Here is a 16,835-nt window from a genome sequence, read left to right on the forward strand (position 1 = left end):
CAACTTTTAGTCCCTGTGCGGCCAGCCAGAAGGAAGTTGGTCCCCTGAATTACTTCAGCAGACTTCAAGTTTTACAAAGCTCCTCACACACAGCCATGCAGTTTTCTGAGAGCTTAGCAGGCTCGCGGTACAGCAAATGCTAACCAACAAGCAATGATGAAATGGAGCCAGTTCCTGGCTCTGCTACAGACTTCCTGAATATTCCTGGACAAGCCAGTTAATCTCTGTGTGCCTCAGTTCCCTGTATATAAAATTAGGACTAATGCTTTCTTCCAACAGGGGTGTTGTGAGCCCAAAATTCATTCATGCTTGTGAGACATTCACTTGCTGTAGTAACGGGAGCCATAGCCGTAGATAGATACAAATGAATCAATAGAAGTGATTAGTTTAGGATTCACAGTGGTATTTACCTTTTGCACAGAGAAATCAGCCCGACACACTGTATCCTTAGAGTAGGATAAGATTGCAAATGCTAACTGCCATAATTAAAAATTACTGTTAAGAGCTGCCCAGTCATCTTTTCCTCTCAGTAAATTACAGTGTATTATTACAATTCTTATTAGTGCACTGAAATGAGTCAGGAATTATTCTGCATTCAGTAATCAAACACTGATTTACATGTAACTTGATAACCTGTGACACTTTTTTCCCTTCTTAAGTATGTGTAATTCTGCCTTCTACTGGACTGATGTCAGATCTGCTCAGGCTTGTGCATGCCTGACATCATCTGTGGTTAATGCTGCTGCCCAAAACGTAGTACTAATCTGTATATGATCTGGAATGGCTGAAACCACTGGAGGACATTAGTCCTAGAAAAATAACAACCACACACATTTCACAGGTTTGTACCAGTAATATCTTAGGCTGCTGCTGCACTACCACTCTCCCGTCGGAGGTACCATGGTAATGAGGCAATTTGAAGCAGGCTAATGAGATGCTAACTTGCATATTCAGCGCCTCATTAGCATAATGGCGGCCACGTGAACAGACTTCGAATTGCAGATTGACAGTGAAGATGGGGGGCAGCTTCGAAATAAGCACCCCGTTTCGACATTCCCTTACACCCACAGAACTAGATCAGAGTAAGGGAATGTTGAAGTGGGGCCCCTATTTTGAAGCTGACTCCATCTTCACTGTCAATCTGCAATTTGAAGTCTGCACTTTGAAATTTGTATGGCTGTCATTATGCTAATGAGGTGCTGAATAAGCACATTAGCACCTCATTAGCCTGCTTCAGAGTGCTTCACTACCATGGCACCTCTGACGGGAGAGTTGTAGTGTAGCAGCAGCCTTAGATCTTTGCAGTTTTGCTGTGTATGTGTTTATTTTTGTTGTGTTTTAAATCTGTAAAAAAAATTTGATTTTGCAGTAAAATAAACCCAAATTTACAGGACACAAGGAATATATAAAACAAGGCAAATATAAATATAAACATTTTCTAGAGTGTTTTGTTAGCTAATGGCAAAAGCTAGGCTAGTTATTACTATACCAACTCAGCAACACACTCTGTAGCAAGCAACATGATCAATATAGCTGAAGCTATATATCTACACTAGAGCATAAAGTCAATTTTAAGGGGCCCTGCTTCCGGACAGTGGCATGTCCAGTGTGGACTTTCAATTCTTTAAAAGGCTTTTGATCTTCACAGGATTTAGGAGACACCAAGAAAGGTGTTTTTTTTTTTTTCATGCTTTATGATCCACGAGAGTGCTCCCATCAACCCACTATGCTACTGGCAGGCTTACCCCCTCTCCCCACCATGCAGCTGCTGGGCTGTGTGGACCCTGCTTCTGGACACTGGCACATCCAACGCAGGCTTCCCAGCGCAGGCTTTAAAAGGCTTTTTCCCAGCACAGGATTTAGGAGGAGATGACGAGAAAGTTGTTCTCTTCGCTTTGCATTGTACAGGGCTGTCCCTGCTCCCCTCGCCCACTACGGGGATGGTGGGCTTGCTCCCTCTTCCCCTGCTGCATCTCCTTCTCCCTACCCTTAGCCGCGAGGATCTTATCATGTCTGCAGTGAAATGGTCTGGAGAGTTGTAGCTTCTGTTCTTCAGAGATTGCTTCATTGTCAACCTTAAGAAGCCAAAAGTCACCTTGTAATGCAAAAGTTGCAGTGATTGTCAAATATACACCCGCTCGTTGTATGGCACTGTGCATTGTGTCATATTTAAAAACTGTATCTAAATTTTGACCTTGAATGTCTTCAATAGACAGCGCAAGTGGTAGTAACACGTGACATGTGCCACAAGAAAAGAACAAAGCACAATCTCATCCTGCAACAGCTGCAAGAGGCCCAGAAGGAGTGAGCACAAGCTGCTGCTGATAGAGGGTGGACACAGCAATAGCGGCAATGCATGCTCCAGGATAAAGTCCAAGACTCGGCAGAGCTCCTGTGAGCTGTCTGAGAACAGAGTGACGTACTCTGGTCCCTGCTGGAACTGCAGATGGTGCCCCTCCACACAATGCACAATTATACAACCTCCTCATCAGGGGCCCAGAGTGCTGCAGGGTGGGGCAAGGAGAACCTCACAGTTCACCCCCAGGAGCACTCTACACTGCAAAAGGCTCACGTTTCGCCAGATGTAATGGCAGGATTCACTTTATTTTCCCCACCCCTTAACCTTCACCCTCTCAATTAAAAAGAAAAAAGCCATTGTGGAACCCATAGTATTGTTTATTGGTTAACATGGGGTGGGGTGCAGTTGGATGTACTTTCATAAAGATCAAGCACATCTGGGGGGGCGGGTTAGAGGGTATCAAAATAGTTAAATGCAGCAAATTCATGTGGCTGTTTTTTTCATTCATAAAGCTATTTTTCAAAGCATCCATGATTTCAGTTGCATCTGTCTGTGCTTTGCTGATTGCCCTTGTGTCCAGCTGTTCATCAACACTTCCCAGGACATCTGGCCCTGCCTTCCAGGCTGGTATGAAATTTTCCCCCTTTCCTTCAAAAATATTATGGAGAACACAGCAAGCTGCAACCACAGTGGGAATGTTGGTTTTGTAGAGGGACAAATGGGTCAGAAGGCACCTGAATCTGGCATTTAAATTGCCAGAGGCACATTCCTGCACTTGCATGTTCTGTAGGTGAAGTGCTCCTTGTGGTCCAGAGTTCCTGTATATGGCTTCATGAGCCAAGGGAGAAGAAGATGAGCAGGGTATCAGCCCAGTATCACAACAGGCATCGCCACAGCTACAATCTTGTTTTGCTGCTCTGCGAAGAAGGTACCATTCTGCAGCTTTCCGTGCAGACATGAATTTCCAAAGATGCACACATCATGCACCTTTCTTGACCATCCCACATCGATGTTGGTGAAATGACCGTTGTGATCCACCAACCCCTGCACCATCATGGAGAAGTCCTCTTTGCGGTTTATGTACTCTGTGTCAGCTGGTTTGGGCCAGGATAGGGAAGTGGGTTCCATCTATTGACCCCCCCCCCTCCACAGTTAGGAAACCCCATGGAAGCAAAGCCATCCACTATGTCCTGCCCGTTTCCCAGCATCACGGATTTTCACAGCAGAAGGGCACTGATTGCCTTGGTTACCTGGATCACGGCAGTCCCTGCTGTGGATCTGCCCACTCCAAATTATGTTCCCACTTACCGCTAGCTGTTGAGTGTTGCAAACTACCACAGAGCAATCACCACTTGCTTGTGAACTGTCAAAGCAGGTCTCATATTGGTTTCACAGTGCTTCAGGCAGGGGATAGCAAATCACTAAGTTCCTTGAAAGTGGCCTTGCACATGCAGAAGTTGGGCAGCCCCTGCTGGTTGTCCCAAATGCCCCAAACCATTCAGTCCTATCTGCCTGTGCTGGTTTCACATCTCCAAAACTGATGCTCCACTGAATGCAATTCCTTCCTTCCTGATCTCCTGTCCTTCACTGTGCTCTGAATCAAGGTCTGCAGCCATCTCACTGTCCCACCTTTGTCTGATAAAATACTGCAGGACTTTTCTGGAAGTGGCCATAACACACAGTGTAATGGCTTTAAGCCGCTCAAGATTTGTGCTAGCATCCTGTAGGGACATGACTCAGGGCAGGCGCTGAAAAAAAATTGATGCAAAAATTCCTTTGTCCATTTGTTTTCAACAGTGAGTTGGGGGGGGGGAGGTGAGGGTAACGCACTCTGGAATGATGACATCAGACCCTCCCCAACCACTTGCGGTGAATTTTTTCCCCATAACACACTAGCACAAACACCCAGACTGCGATATGGCTGCAGACAGTGTGGGATAGGCACCCACGATGTCCTGATGACACAGTCGAACCTAGCAAAGGCAAAAGAGACACACTATATCGATGTTCTGGACACAGGTGGACACTCATTTTCGACTTTGTAAAATCTAGTGATTGAAAAGTCAACCTTAATAAATTTGACTTTAGGTAGTAGTGTAGACATAGCCTTATGCTAGTTATTTATTTCCCTCTCCCTCTGTTCACTATTTCTCCTATGGGCAAAAGTAGTGTATGTGCAGTTTTAAATTTCAATAATATTTCATGTGTTATTTATTAGTAAAGACAAGTGGAAGTGTGCTGTGTGCTTAGAACTGAAAGTGGGAAGATCTGCTGTGCACAGGAGCATTTGGCATGAACTGGAAATTTTTGCAAGTCCTTGCGGTGGGGGGACTAGAAAAGGTGAAAGAAGACCAAAGGAATTAACATAACTTAGATGGTTAAAGAATACTGGTTGATAATTGTCTTTATTGCTCATGAGACAATATGGTAATATCTCTTATTGGACACACTTTCAAACTATGCAGGGCTCTTCTACGCAAGGTATTCAGTGTGTCCCAGCTCAATGCAAGACCTCCAGGCTACCACTACATCAGCTGACATGCAGCCCATGGGTTCTAGAACAGGTTGTGTAGTGGAGGTGCTGTGATCCATTGAAGCAAACTATAATCCCTGTATATAATGGAAACCAGTTCAAGCCAGAGGATACAGCAGTACCCTCTGGACCCTTCCTGCCAGCACTTATGATGCAGACAGGTTTGTTGGCAGTCTCAATATTTTTTCAAAGCGTGCAGAGTCACAAGTCAGTCAGCACAGTAAGTAAGTATTTGCTGTGTAAGTGCAGTTATAACACTCATTTAAATTTTCTGAATCCATAACATAACCCCACATACATAGCTAAAAGCCTGATCAAAAGTAGCCACTGGCAATATGAATGCCCAGTAGCCCCCTTTCAAACCTCAGTATTTCAGCACTCTTCATGCCTTGCTGACCAGAATTTGTATTTTGCTTAAGTTTTTTTTGGAAACACCAGAAGAAATTAGACCAAATTGCCCGTAAAACTCCCTCCAAATATGTACAATTGGAGAAAGACAGAATACAAAACATTGCTTGTGGATTGAAACACTGGGTGCAAATATTCACAGCTGAATGCTCCCACTCTTAGACTGTTGAAAGGAATCTCTGGCCACCTAGGACTTTAAAGATTCTGCTATGCAGGGTCCCAAGGCCATTCAGAATTTGAAGAGCAGTTCCAATCCAAAGGAGACAGGTGTGATACATGCAGTATTTCAAATGGAAAGTACATGAGCTTTATTAGCCTTAGCAGGCTTAATAAAATCATCTTGCCGATGCCATCTGCAAAAATAAGACTGTTTCATTTTGTAATGTAGGAATTTAATGGCTCCCATGTATGTTAATTTGCAGTAGGTTTTTGCTGCCACCAGCAGCTAGCAAAAAGTCATCTTACTGCGTATACGCACCCAATGTTCCAGTGATGTGGTGCTTCTAATTTGGCATCCTGCTGAGGAGCTGTGGTGGGTGGAGGTTCTGTAAAATAAAATTCTCCCTTCGTTGTTCTCTCATGCATGTTCAGTGAACCTCATTGGAATGAATCTTTTATACTTTATAAAGTAAGTTGTTTTTCTAAGGCACCTCTGGCTCCTTGAATATTTTTACTCCAGACAAAAAAAAGGACAGTTAAGAGTCCTGCAGCGCTATATGTGTACTGATCCCTGGATCATGAGCCCCACCTCAACCCACAGCTCTGAGGACTCGTAGCAAATTGACCCTTCATTACTCCAAGAGACCATTGCTGAAACTGACTTTCCTGAAGTGTTTTTTAAAGGCAGACAGTAGTGTATACTTTTGATTTCAAATAACTACACACACCTTACTTTGACATGCAAAATCAGCGATGTTGTCACTGTTATAAACATACCAGAACCCTGTTCTATAATATACAACTTTCTGGAGAGAGACTTGCAGGGTACGTGTTATATCAGCAGGCTTGGTAGGTACAATTAATGATTAGAGAAAGCTGTTTTGTAGACAGGACGCCAATGTTTTACAACCATGTTTTTTAACCATGTCATGGGCTGCAATTGACTGTTAGCATTATTTCCATCCTTTAGGAGTATAAAATTGGTTTCAGACTGGTTTTGTTTATACTTGGGTAAATATAATCACACCGGACCTTGATTAGTGCTATTGTTGTAATAGACATCTCTTACATAACCTCCAACTTTTTGCAACAAACTGAGCAACTTTGGCAGTTCATTAAGGAATAAAATTATGCAAAACTATTGCCATTGTTGCCACATATATGTAAAATAATTTTGTCAGATTGAATTTTCAGCTGGAGCATTGTTATTTTGTTCTACTTTAGTGATACAGAATGTCAGGAGATCTCTTGGTTTGGGGTTTTTGCACAATTACTAACGCAGCAGCCTGTCTTTTTGGATCTAAAATAATAATAATAATTAGGTCACAGTGCATTTACAAGCATGATCAAAAAATTCAAATGTGTATCTTTGAAGCATGGCCCAGTATTCTTGGGAGTGGGTTTATAGAGTGGAATGGCCTTAAAAGGCTTACAGTTTGAGCCTCAGCAGCATCAGCTGAGTTAGAGAGCGGAATTGTTATAAGTGGTACAACACACAGAGGTCATTGTTTTGAGTGATTGCTCACAGGAAGAAGGGGAGGAACAAAGAGTGTTCGAGCAACTTCACCTCGTTAAATCAGCTCAGCAAGTTGCTGGATAATGGTCAGTGTATCGGGGTTTTGATGTGCGCCCATGTAGGGTAGCATTGCTGTCAATGGCTGTCAAGATAGCACCAGTTGTTCAGAAACATTCAGTGGGAGCACAGTTAGGCAGAAAGAAATTAGAGCCATGATTTTTTTTTCTTTAAGGACTAAGCAATGTAACATTCAAATCCACTGAATATGAATGAACCTGACTGGTGAGGATGTACTTGTTTGACAGAAGCCTGAAACTGTCCATTGTGGATAATAATGTTTAGTCAAAGTGGCAGCCTGCAACAATCTGTGGGCAGATTGGATTCACATAGTGCCTTCCTGAATATGTGGAGTCAGAAATGAGACCACTGCATATAATGACTTCCTACCAGAGATCCTGTGAAACAACAGCTATTAGTGTTGGGAAGGGAAGGAAATGATACAGTTAGGCTGTTGTGTTTTCTTCAACTGTGTAGTGGTGTTGTGTTGTATGGTAAAGTAAGGTTAAACCTAATTTCAGCCTGTGATTGTAAATCTGTTAACTAGGGTTAAACACAGCTGTCACCCCTATTATATACATCTGTACTGACACTTCTGTAAAAAAGCCATTTTGCCAAGTTGACTGAGGAAGCTTTTCTTCTCTCATCTCAGTTATATTCACATCCCAGACAGAAGCAGACGGAGAGAACGTTCTATGGATGTACTTTAACGCCAGCAAGGAATCTAAGTAATTTTAAAAATGTACTTTCCTCCCTTCCAGCTGAACCCAAAGTATTTTATCCGCTAATCAGTTTGCAATATTTTGTCTGATTCTAGCAATTAAAAAATCCGGAATATCACCATCCATGTGCAGAGCACATATGGCTTTTTTTCCCTCAATGGGTTCTCTACAGCTCCCTGTCCACCACAAAGAGGTCTCCAAAGTAGAAGGTGGCCATGTTGGAGTAAGCCAGGTTAGGGGCATGTGCAGAGCCAATGCTATCACTAAAACACTGTGCCAGTCGTGCAGAAGGACTGGGGTATAGTTCTATAGGCTGGACTCCGAGAAACCAAACGTCTTTAAATTTCTAAATTAACATAAAACCTCCTTTCTTTTTATTTCCTTCCTCTAACCATTATCAGAATAGGGTCAGTGGCCAAGTTTTCCACAGTCCCATAAAGTTTGTTTACAGCCACCAGTCCTAGCTCTCTGTGTTCTGTGCTTCACAAACAATAAAGAGTCCTTCAGTGCCTTAGAGACAAACAAATGTATTAGGTCATGGGCTTTCGTGAGTAAAACCTACTTCCTCAGGGAAATTTGTTTGTCTCTAAGGTGCTGCAGGACACCTTGCTATTTGTGAAGCTACAGACTAACATGAGTGTTCTGTGCTGTTAATTAATTCTAATTTACCCCAAATGTCTTCTAAGATCCCAGTAAGCAGTTGGAAGTGTTGGTAATGTTGCTGGACAATATTGACCTCCCATGGTCCAGCAAATTGGCACTGGTCAAGTCTCAAGGGTTCCAGATTAGAGAGATTCATTCTGCACCAGGATAAGACAAGCCAGGATTCCCAAAACTAGGAGCGTTGCTGAAATGTGTTTGGTGCCAGACTAGCATTTATTGTAGATCAGGGCTTACTGATGTGGGTAGGGATAGGGGCAGCTGCCCTGGACCCGGCCATTTAAAAGGGCCCTGGGCTCCCAGCTGCTGCCACTGGTAGGCTACGTTTACACGTGCCCCAAACTTCGAAATGGCCACACAAATGGCCATTTCGAAGTTTACTAATGAAGCGCTGAAATGCATATTCAGCGCTTCATTAGCATGCGGGCGGCCGCGGCACTTCGAAATTGACGCACCTCGCCGCTGCGCGTCTCGTCCAGACGGGGCTCCTTTTCAAAAGGACGCCGCCTACTTCGAAGTCCCCTTATTCCCATCAGCTCGTGGGAATAAGGGAACTTCGAAGTAAGCGGGGTCCTTTCGAAAAGGAGCCCCGTCGGGACGAGCCGCGCGGCGGCGAGGTGCGTCAATTTCAAAGTGCCGCGGCCGCCCACATGCTAATGAAGCGCTGACTATGCATTTCAGCGCTTCATTAGTAAACTTCGAAATGGCCATTTGCGTGGCCATTTCGAAGTTTGGGGCACGTGTAGCCACGGCCCTAGAGCAACAGTGGCAGAGGCTGGAGCACCTGGCCCTTTAAATCGCTGCTGGAGCCGCACCCTTTCCATCTGAGGTCCTGCCTCTTCTAGGGGGCCTGGAGCCACCCTCCACACTTTGTCCAAGGTCCAGCGAAGTCTGTCAGCCATCCTGCTCTAGAGCTTGTAGCTGTGAGGGATTTTATTACACAAATCATACACCGAGGCCTGATTTCCAGTACAAAGTTAGATTGACAGAAGCCACTTTGTGTTGACCTACCCTTCAATTTGTCTCCCCTGGTGAAAGCTCTCCATCCTGCTGACGTAGTGAAACCACCTCCCCAAACAGCGTTGGGTCATGATTGCTGTATGGAGGTCACTGCAATGCGAGTGTAGAGGGAACTCTGTCCTCCATCCGCTCTTCCACAATGACCAGTGCAGACTGCTCTGGTCAGAACTGATCTCCACGGCTCAGGGACCAGTAAGACCAGAAGCCTCATTCACACACACACCGGCCTTTTCACACTCCCCAGATTTTTGAAATTCTTTTCTCTAACTGCTCTGCTTGGCAAGCACATCTAGCCATGCACCATTATTGCCTGTACTGCCCAGCTGACCATGCTGGGTACCTACCTCAAATGTGCTCAGGAGATACTGGCTTTCCAGGGTCTGGGGCAGGGTGTGGATGACCATATAGCTGCAGCTACGGATCAGCCATAGAAAGGTGGCTGTCTGTGAGGGGATGCAGTAGAAGGGGCACAACAGAAACCACAGCAATTCCACGTGAAAGTGAAGGAAAAGCATCAGGCATTTCAGAAGGCCAGGAGCGCGAACCATGGATCCAGTACCAAGTCATAGACCTGCCCTTTTTACAGATAGCTGCATGCCATATTTAACATGAGCCTTCCTTCCTCTCCTCACACTACTGTTAATACCTCTGTGGAGTCTGTTTCACAGGCCCTTAGTGTGACCAGCAAGGAGGAGGATGGGAAATATTTGACTGGGTGTGTGTGTCCAGCTGTGGTGTGAGCTTCACAGACAGGACATAGTAGGTGGCTACAACTAAGGCTAAGATTATGTCAGAGATATTTTAGCAAAAGTCATGGACAGGCAATAAAGAAAAATACACAGCAGTTATGACCTGGCTGTGACTTTTATTAACGTGTCTGTGGCAAAATGGGGCTCTCTTGGAGCAGCTGTGTAGTGTCTAGGAGCACCTAGGGCACCCACAGCCCATGGCGGGGGCTGCAGACACCGCTATTGCCTGCAGCTGTGGTGGTACCCACTGCCTGAGGGGGCTGGGAGGTGCAGAATGCCCCCACCACCAGCAGGGGCCAAAAGCTGCAGGGTTGCCTGAACGTCTGAGACAGTGAGGAGTGCGGGTGTTTGTGTAATCCTGTTTTTGGGAGGTGGCCTATCTGGAGGAGCACTTGGGGTCTCATCAGCCCATGGTAGATGGCAGCTGCAGCGTTCCCCAGCCAAAAGGAAGCTGTGTGGTTCCCCCACTGCCTTAGGCATCACAGAGCTCGGAGGTTCCCCCCCCATCACCTGCAGTGCCCTAGTCATGGCCAGGAGCTCAAAGTGGCTAGGGGCTTAGGAATTCCCCACCAGAGGAGTTCCCCTGCTGCCCGCCATAGCTAGGAGCTTATGGAGTTCCCCTGCCACCCACCATGGCTAGGAGCTCGGGGGTTCCCCTGCTGCCCACCATACCAAGGAGCTTATGGAGTTCCCCTGCCGCCCACCATGGCTAGGAGCTCACGGGGTTCCTGCACCACCAGCCACAGCCAGGAGCTGAGGGGTTTCTCACTGCCGGTGGCAGCTAAGAACTCTGGGGGGGTCTCCCAACCAACAACCTTGAATTGGTTTTATCTGTGTTCTGTAGTAATACATCTCTCATGACATCCCAACTGAACAATAGCAATCTAGCACCGCAAGCTTCCACAGTGATAGCCTCTCCTCCACTGTAAGTTTAGCTCTCAGTTTGGTGCCACTACACCAGAAGGTTGGGGTGAACTCTGCACACAGTTCCAAGGAAGTGGCCTTCTGCAAAAGTTCTGCAGCCACTGTTCACCCCCCATAATTGCGTAATGATGCAATCCCACCAATCAAGGCTTATTTCTCAGGTCCAGAACAGGTAATCAGTCCAGTATGTGCAGCTCCTGCTTTATGAATGCCAGCAGCAAGCTTGAATTATTTCATTTCAAGTGCACAGCAAGACAATCATATTTTGTCTTCTGGACCTGGAAATACTGCAGGATCATGTGCACTGTGTTTGTAATGCTCATCACAAAACTGCAAAGCAGCACAGCACTCAGGTTTCCTGCAGAGATGGTGGATGTGAGGGTTCATGGGGCTCTTGAACGAAGGCACAAAACATCATAGGATTTCCCTGGAATGATGGGTTGGATAAAATTGCATCATGGGACACTGAATCCATGTTCCCAGTCACCCCTGCATGACTTGTTTGCCTCCATGAGGCGTTGCAAACTCTTTCTAAAACAATCTGTACTAGATCATAGTGAGTTTCACAGTAAGATAGCTATCCACGGTGTCCTGCTGTCTGAATCATGGCAAATGCTGCCAGGGAGGATGTGTACTGCTGCCACAAGTAGCATATTGCATATGTGCAAAAGCCACTTAATGACTACACCAATTGTAAATCAGCCTGATTTAGAGAGGCTTAATATTATAATGTAGATGTGGTCACGGATTAGCTAGGGAATGTATCAACTGCCAAGAAACCTGTGTGATGTGGTAAAAAGGATTGTGATTGGCAAAAGAAGGGAACTCATGACATCACAGCCTAACCCTTAAACAAGGTCAGAACAGACCTGTTAATTTTTAATGGCAGAAACTACATGTTTGCAGTAGATTACTAATCCTGTTTCTGGGAGGTGGACTATCTGGAGGAAACTCAGACAAGTACCATAATCAGGAAAGTGAAGACTCATTTTCAAGGTATGGGTTACCTTATATACTGTGCTCTCACAATGGGCTGGTACTTGTCGGCACTGAGTACTTGCACCTTGACTGCTCCAGTTGTGGGATTCCCAGCCGGGTAGTAGGGGATACCTGCCAGCCCCATGGCTGGGGCATGGAGCGCCACCAGCAGCACCAGCCACAGGAACCCCGGCAATGAGTGGGAGGGCTGGGAGCCAGCTGAGTACCAGCTCCTCTTTTGTTTAAAAAAATACACTGGTCATAGTACACAATAACAAAATTAAAACTATTCAGCGCCAAATGGGAATTTGAGCACAAGCTGTCTTACTCTGGGTACCTATGAAGTGATGAGCAGGCGAACCTGGCAGTACAGTATAGACACAACAGATGGATGGCAATGGCAAAACAGAAGACAACTGGGGAACAGCAGAAGTAGCAGCACACACAGACAGATGCAGCACCAATGCCAGGGTTGGAAAGACCATGAAAGCACTTAGCTCTCCATGAGATTGGCAAATCAGAAGATAAGAGGCATATGAGCAATACAGAGGATCAACAGGACATAACCCAAGAGGGTGAAGGTAGAAACAGGGTGGAAGCCACTCTCCCACTCACAGCAATACTTCAGTCAAGAAGTGGAAGACTGGATTGAAGACTAGCACGCTTGAAGGACTGCGAGGTCCAGCAGGTCAGATTGCTTGAGTGGGCTGTATACTAGTAACCTTTGGCCCCAGAGGTTAGTAAACACTTGCATATTAGACAAAATGAAACCTGGTAAATGGAAACCTGCATGGCACTCGGAGGAAGGAGCCCAGGTTGCAGGAGGGAACAATTTGGTGGAGTCACCAGCAAGGCAGTCAAGCAGTAGGGCAATATATCTACCTCATAGCTGAGGGAAGGGACCTTCAGAGGTTATCAAGTCCAGTCCCCTGCACTCACAGCAGGCCTTATCACCCTCCCTTATGCATTTTTTTTATATATTTCCCCCAGATCCCTAAATGGCCCCCTCCAGCATTGAGTTCACAACCCTGGCTTTAGCACACCAATGCTCAAACCACTGAGCTAGCCATCCATCTGAATGCACATGGCTGGGATGCTAGCTGCAGTTGCTAAATCTCTGTAAATTATGATTTTAATTAATTAAGACCCATCTTAATTTTAGAAGCTGGTGTCCTCTCTTATTGTTCCCAGCACATTATATAAGACACTAGAAATTATGGGTTTGACCCAGTCTTTTATCTTTCTGAGGCAGATAAATTGAGCTCCTTGTGGGTTACTGAGAGGGGTCTTTTAAGGGAGATCTCAGATGCCAAGGTCCCTGCCTTCTCTGTTGATATCGATGGGACATCTTATACCTTCAGTGGGAGTTGGATCAGACCCTATGGTTCACAACAGAACCGTGTTTATAAATATGCCATCAGGGTTCTAATCTGATTTCTCAGACTATAAACTCGTACTATGAAGTTGGTAGTGTATTAAGAGTTCTCCAGGAAAAAAAAGTCATCTAACAACAGATTGTAAATCTACATACGCTAGCTCCATTTCTAGCTAGGACAATTTTGTGGGCAAAGTAAAATTCCCATGTCACTTTTCAAAAGAGGAATGGTTTCCTCTGATGTCCTTGGCCAAAATGCGCCCTCTATACTATTGTTTACCATGCTGTGGGTTTCCTTCCATCCCAGAGATGGTTGCATTTCAATGATGGATTAAATAAATCCTCCATGCCTTTCGTTTGTAAAACATATGGGAATAACAGGAGGCTCTGTAAATACACTACACCATTGCCTATTATTAACACACAGAATAAACTCATTGGAAGTAACATAGATTAACAACTACACAAAGGTCTTGCTGACTTTTACACTTGGTTCGTGTTAGGCAAGACTATTTGAGGGTGTGCATGCAGTACACTTGTGATCTTTAAAATACTATTTTAACATTTTTAAAAGGTTTTGAATCCAAATGTATTTTGAACTGTTCATTCTGAATGTTTGTTACGAGTTTGCTACTGTAATTTGTATTTCCCTTCATACTTGCATCTGAATACAAGTTTTAACATCACACTCAGCCCTTTAAAATACTTTTAGCACTTTTTTTTTTTTGACAAGTTCTGTCACTGTTGCTTTAACAGCCTTCATTACGCAGGGAGAAGACTTCTAGTCAGCCACAGTTATGTGATTGTTTAGTTTTAATAAGAGTGATCAATACCATCAGATTTCCCTTTAAATGCTAATGAATGCTTTAAGACAGCAGATGTGGACACACACAGTACATTGCAGATTAAAATTAGGCACAGAATTAAATTGCTTACAAACAGCAGAGGAATCAGTTTGGACATCTTGATAATCAACCACAGCCAGCTGACAGCTCTTGGACTGCCACCACCAATATTACACCTCCCTGAATCTTCCTCAAGTCAGGCCTTATCCAAGATCAGTGTAATTACCCTCTTCTTCTGACCCATCTATAAAGTAAATACCCTTTTGCAAACTGTCACACAGTCTTTCTAGGATTAGGGAAGACTCAAACCATGATGCTGGCTGCAACCCCCTCCAGTCCTCATCTTTGGATCTCCAGACTTTGTCACTCAGGCCCAATTATAGCAAATATTCTCAGGTACAAGTAACATAAGGTATTTCACATCATCAATTTTGGTTAGATGAAGACATATTAATGAGGGAACACCACTTAAAATAGAGTATAATTCTTCTGACTGGGGAGCCATTTGCAGTGTTTGATCTTCCACATGCCCCAAATAAGGCAATAGGTACTTTATGCCTGTAACTTTTCTGGCCATGCCCAGGTAAATAAGAGTGGCTTAACTACTTTGAACATTTTCAAAATAAGCATAAAACAACCTTATCATCACACAGCTTTCTATACAGCCTAATTCAGCCCTAGCTCACTCATCTTATCATTCTGTTCCATCTTCCATCATATAATATTTTTGTAAAAGGGGAAAAGTTCTTAGGTTTGTATACTGAGGCCCTACCAAGAGTGACAACTGTTTCTGCTGGTGTGGTTTTGAGTGAACATGTTTTGAACATGGGAAATAAAAGCCCAAATTCAGTATAAGTAGTATACCTTATGTAACAAGTATGTCTCCCCTTCAGCCAACCAATTATTTCCTTCTTATCATTCAGTCCAAAACGGAAGAGGCAGCTATGTTTTTATGTCATTCTTGGTATTGATAGATTTAGGAATCAATCCAATTAGCATTAACAGAACTTTGTGATGTTATTTCCTAAAACTGCAGCTTTTAAGGGCAGCAGCTCCAGGAATGACAGCCTATTTGCTGGTGGCTCATAAGTAAATCAAAAGGCCATAATGATATATAATTTAGAAGCCTCCAAACATCCCTGTTTGCAGGTACCTGGTTTGAGCTTTTGGACTAATATAGCATTCTCTCCCTGATACTGGGGCTGATAGAGCCACAGCTCAAATTTCAGCTTTGAGCTGTGATGTGAACCTCCAAGTTCCATGTTACAACTCATACTGTAGTGTTCATCTGTGTAATCCCTCATCCTGGGGCTTTGTCTACACTGGAAAATTGATCAGCATAGCTATTGCAGGATAAAACTGTCCAGAAAACTCCATGCCAGAATAAAAATGACTTTTGTTCTGCAATGATCACTCTGTTCTGCAATGATTCTGAAATAAAGTCGCTATTTTGGAATGGCTTATTCTGAACCAACTATATGGGTCAATTTATCTGTGTAGACAAGATCTGGGATAACTGGCAGTTGTGCAAAACAAAAAGCAGTCACGTAGCACTTTAACGACTAGCAAAATGGTTTATTAGGTGAGCTTTTGTGGGACAGACCCACTTCTTCAGACCACAGCCAGACCAGAACAGACTCAATATTTTTTGTGGCAGTTGTGCAGTATTTGTTATATTCCTTTTAAAAAATCAGCAATTAAAATTCTTTACCCAGATTCTTCAGATCAGCTGAGCTGGGTTCGACCAGGTGTGAGGACATGGGGACAAAGGCACCTTTTGCAGCTTGCTGATCCTCAGTCTGTGAGCAGCATTTTAAATGTTCAGTGTAAAACAGAGCAGCCTGCAGGTTGTAAATTTGGATTAACCCAGAGGCCCATACAATAAAACCTATCCTCACTTTTGAGCTCCTGGTAACTTTTCTCTCAGTGTTTGACCTTGGCCCTGTGACAGGCAGTTTGTAAGAATAGAAACTGACTGCACAACCTTCAGAATCCATTATTTGTTTTGGTATAAAGCATTGAAAAAGGAAAAGGTACTCGATACTTTGGGTTGCTTAATATTGAAGTGAAGCTATACCTATCTAGGAATTTATCATCATTTCACTATCTAAGGGTAGGCCTACACTGCAAATAATCAAACAAACCAAACAAAAAATCCCCAAAATCCCAACCTTGTAGTAGCAAGTCTGAGAGCTCAGACAAAAACAGCAAAGTGGACACTGCTGCTCAGGCTCTGATACCCATCAAAGTTCAGAGTCTGGGTGTCTGTCCAAGCGAGAATGTCTACCCTGCTACTTTCAGCCCCACAGACCGAGCTCCATGAACTCAAGTCAGCTGAAGCTCTGAGACTTCCTCTCATGTTTTGGAAGATTTTTTTTGGCAGTGTAGGGGATTGTTGATGTGTCAGCATGCTGGGAAACAATTAAATAAAGCAGACCCCTGGGTTACGTGAGAGTTGCATTCTGGGCAACTTCACATAGCTAAAATTTTGCACAAGTTGGAGGAGCCGGGAACCAGGGATCAGTCTGGCATCACTGGTCAGTTTCCCAGTGCCTCCCAGCAGAGGGGAGCCAGGGGACTCCTGGGGACT

Source organism: Carettochelys insculpta, chromosome 8 (genome assembly GCF_033958435.1).
Source record: "Carettochelys insculpta isolate YL-2023 chromosome 8, ASM3395843v1, whole genome shotgun sequence".
Lineage (NCBI taxonomy): Eukaryota > Metazoa > Chordata > Testudines > Carettochelyidae > Carettochelys > Carettochelys insculpta.